The 4,406-nt window shown below is 37.7% G+C and overlaps 1 long non-coding RNA gene across 1 annotated transcript; it reads left to right on the plus strand.

The window, feature by feature from the left end:
- Positions 1-745: 745 nt before the first annotated feature.
- LOC122034814 lies at positions 746-2,760 on the plus strand. Its single transcript, XR_006126787.1, has 4 exons — positions 746-1,100; positions 1,164-1,256; positions 1,337-1,407; positions 1,826-2,760. It is a non-coding gene; the product is annotated as an uncharacterized LOC122034814 (long non-coding RNA).
- The last annotated feature ends 1,646 nt before the right edge of the window (positions 2,761-4,406 follow it).

Below are 4,406 nucleotides of genomic sequence, written 5' to 3' on the forward strand. Positions count from 1 at the left end.
TCGAGGGAGTCTAGAGAAATTTTCTAGTGAGTCTAGAGAAGAGTATTTCCATGTGATGTATCCTCTTTTGTGTTTTTTTTGTTATCCTTGCAAACAACAAGTAAACATAAAGAAGCAAAACAGTATGAACCACCTAAAGATCTTATTTAGTTCAATTTTTTCCCCAACTTTTGCTTCTCAAAAATAAATTTTAAGATTATTTTTTTATACAAACCAAAAAATTTGGTCATGCTATTCTCTCCATGCCTATTGTTTTCTTGTGTATATTATATTGGTATCCCAAATTCCACATATTACACATATTGTCAACCATGTCAAGTTGTTGACTTGACTTCCAGATACTTTAATCAAGTCGGGAGACATGTTCGACCATAATTCCAGTTCAACGAGCTTGACTAAGTTCTAAGGTAGAATTCCAACTTCTTGTATTTGGCAAATTGTTGATACACTACAAGAAAAATGCTCATAGATATCGGTGGAACAATAGCAGTTTTAAGCAATTTTCTATGTCTTTGAGTTTTTAAGCTATTTTTTTTTCAAAAAATAGTGTCTATGAGCGCATATTTTCGCTAATAGATATTATTTTTTTTAGCCGGTGTATATGAGCTCCATTTTTTCGGTAATAGACACCGATTTTAACAGTATTTTTAAAACCCGGTGTCTATGAACGCTTCCTTGTCCTATCTACGAAATTGTTAGTAAAAACACAATGAATCTGTAAGCTTTAACATGACCTAACCCCTTGCATCTTCTTGTTTGTTCCTCTACTATCATCGCCGCCTCACATGGACGGTCGGCTCTTTCTCCTCCAATTTTCATCTTCAGGCAGCTTGGGAGCCTTGGACACCTCCTCCTCATGGGAGGCGGTGATCGCCGGGATTACCGCCTCCCGCGGAGAGGTGTCAAGGCCTCTAGTTTCTACCGTTTATGCCAATTCCGCTGCCACCGCTGATCGAATTGCAGCTTCCATCGTCGTTCTCCCTTGGACACCTTGCTCTTTTTGTTTTCTTTTCCAACCAAGAACAACAGTCGTCGGAGCTAGCTAGGGCCGTCATTAGATCCCGTGAAGCTCGCCGAGGCCATCGATGAAAAGGAGAAAGGTTCTCCTTCCTTTTCTTTCAATATTTCGCAAGCTTCATCATTGATTTGTCCTATTCTCTCAGCCATCACTCCTTTCATCGTGAGCCAATGGAGAGAGCTACCCATTCTCTTGTAGCCCAAATCGCATGAAATTAGGTTTTCCATATTGGGGTGTGGTAAGAATGGGCAAACCATTGTTTATTGATGTTCAGAAATAAGTGGTTACTTTGGATTAACTACGATTCATTTTTTATAGGTCCAATTAGCTTGAGCATTTCATGATAACGAAATACCTTTGTTGTTTCGTCAATCAAAGGAAGCTGCAAGGTAATTATATTTACTCAATGTTTATTTAAGTTGGGTAATCAACCATTTAATTTGTACAATAGCGAGTTAGAATAAGGACCATTGAGCAAGGCCAGATTATATTCTTAATTTTTTTTGAGTCACAAGGTTGTAGTGGGTCTAGTGACACTTGGAGTTTGTCTGTCAAGAACTTACAACCATTCCTTTAGTTTAAATGTATTTCAATTGTGATATTTTGGTTTGTTTCATCCAAAAAAATTTCTTCCATTGCCCGTTAATTTATTCAGAATTTGGAGTATGTGCATGTTTGTGATCCAGTGGCACATTTAGTCAATTTTTATAGTAGAAATAGTAGTAAATTGCCCCAGATCCAGTGTTTCAAGTGCATGATTCTATCGAAAATCAAATACCTCAAATGTCCATTTGTTATTGGATGTAGGTTGATGTATATGATTGAAACCGGCCAAGGAAGAAGTTGAAGGTAAACAATAAAGGAAAGGTAGAGAATGTGTCTTGAAGAAGAAGGAACAAATGAGGAATAAAGGATATAACATTCCTTCTGATACCCAGTACACTGCTCAAAAGCGCAAGGCTCGATTTTAACCCTTCTTCCTCCTGATATATGTGAATTATTTCACTATGGTTTATAGTAAGTTTTTTAAGGTGATCTTTTTTAACTCTAGTTGATATGTGTGAATTATTTCACTGTAGTTATAATTCATCTATCACTTTGTTGAAAAAAAAGTGAACTACAAAGTGAAAGAGGCAAGGCAAACTTATACCCTTACCGACTTTCTCGAAAAAGATATGTGGGTTTATATGAAGAAAGCAAGTATTTTGTAAACATTAAATTCCTACTTATGGTTGGTTGAAGTTGGTGTTAAGTATGTTGATTTCATATGGTTTTTTGCTTGAAATCCAGTGACTTATGTGATGACTATGAGATAAACAAAGTCATTCTCTAGAAGAGAGGATGGCTCAACAAAGAAAGGGAATGTCAGCGATGAGTTGAAGCAAACAGTGAATAAGATTGTAAAAAAAATAGACACAAATTGCTTGTTTGTATATATATGATATATGTATATATTTACAGTTATTGTATTTGGATGTATGACATGATGTTTATATCCTGCAAAAGAAGGATGGTGAGTTGTCCTTTACCAAACCATTTGAAGATATTCTCACGAATGCCTTGAATTCTGACGAACATGGTGGACGTGTGAGAGGCATAGGAGCAAATGTCACTCCGTCATCCTTCTTCAAGGTTGCTAGAGGGAAGGTGCAAGTTGATAAGGATAACTATGACAGGCAATAGAAAGAGTTTATGGAGGCAAAGGCTATGCTTTGTGAGCAAGGTGAAAGAATAGAAAAATTGGAAGCAATGATGTATAAACAATGTGGATGAAAACTTTGGAGTTGGCCACAGGGATTCACTTCCATCAATGGTAATAATACAATATCTTCCATTTTGCATATTTGATTTGAAAACTAACTTATTAATATCTTTTTGCATAGTTATTAGTATATGCTGAATTTTGTTAAACTTTGAGCATTTCTTAGGATTTCCGTACTATGTACTGTTTCGATAGTAGTCAATTAGTCATGATCTAGTTGGACAAGTATTTGTCATGCCCCCAAAGGAGTCCCTGCCAGACAAAAATCCGGCAACATCCTTGTACCGGTGACAATATGAAACATACATACATATAAAATACATCAGCCACAAACGACTGAAATATATACACCACCATGCAGTTATATAATCCGCCCACTCGGCTAGAACAAGAATAAACATAACCACACAGTTATATATATATTAAACAGCTCACACAGCTGAAAGTAAAACACAGCGAAAATCACAAATAACGATCACAAAATCACAATACAACCAACTGCGAGCCGGCTCGGCTTGACACAACATCACTAAACCAAATACAAGATACTATAAAGTCAAACTCCATATAGAAGATACAAGTACACGAATAGGTACAAAACCAAAATAAAGTGTATAAAAGCACTAACGATACAGAAAGCTCGGTGTGACATGGAACTAGCGGACAGGATCTCCAGGCGACTCCATAAATCCTTTACCTGCTACCTGAAGAAATAACCAGTTTACGTGGTGGTGAGTATTAAGACTCAGCGGGTAATAGACAGATAGTGCATGAGTATAGTAAAGAACTAGATATACATAGTAAATATCCATAGCAGATACTAAAGTAATATCATAGTAAATATCCATACTTAAAACCATATCCTAGGCTAGTAAGGTCGGGAATAGTACAGACCTGCTACGGTACTGCTCATAATTACAAGAGCATCATGTGAGGTATACTACCAATAAGTACATCAGTGTCTAAACACATACCTCAGGTATATATCTCAACCTATGTGAGCATATCAACATAAGTAAGCAACAACAGCATAAATAAGCAATAACAGCATAAGTAAGCAACAGTATCAGCAGGTATAATAATAATAGCGTATGCACGGATGGTCACTCCTGCCCACCCCCCTTACCATGACCCCTGTATAGTTGAGAGACCGGGACAATGACAGACTGTACACCACTCCAGCTACCACTACTCTCGAGTGGCCGAGGGGACAGTTGTATAGTAGTTGAATAGCTACATTTGTGACAAAGGTCCCTGCTGCCCGTGACTCCAGCTATCACTACCCATGAGTGTGCGAATGGGGGCACGACAAGACAAGCGGCACGCTCCAGCTACCACTACCCATGAGTGGTCGAACGTGCGGCCCTGGCCAATGACCCTCTCAACCACAAGGGAGACATGGTCGCCGGCATGCATGCAATGACATGATACGTAAAATGCAGCAGTCATCATATATATATATATATATATATAAACAAAAACAGGTATGCTACATGAAGCCAGCATGCTCAATAAGAAACATGAATAAATAGCAAATCAAAGCAAGTAAACATGGTATCTGGTATCTATATATCTAGTATCTAGTGCCCGGTATCTGCTAAATATCATAGATAGCAACGAGAGACT

This window comes from Zingiber officinale, chromosome 11B (assembly GCF_018446385.1).
Source record: "Zingiber officinale cultivar Zhangliang chromosome 11B, Zo_v1.1, whole genome shotgun sequence".
NCBI classification, from domain to species: Eukaryota; Viridiplantae; Streptophyta; class Magnoliopsida; order Zingiberales; family Zingiberaceae; genus Zingiber; species Zingiber officinale.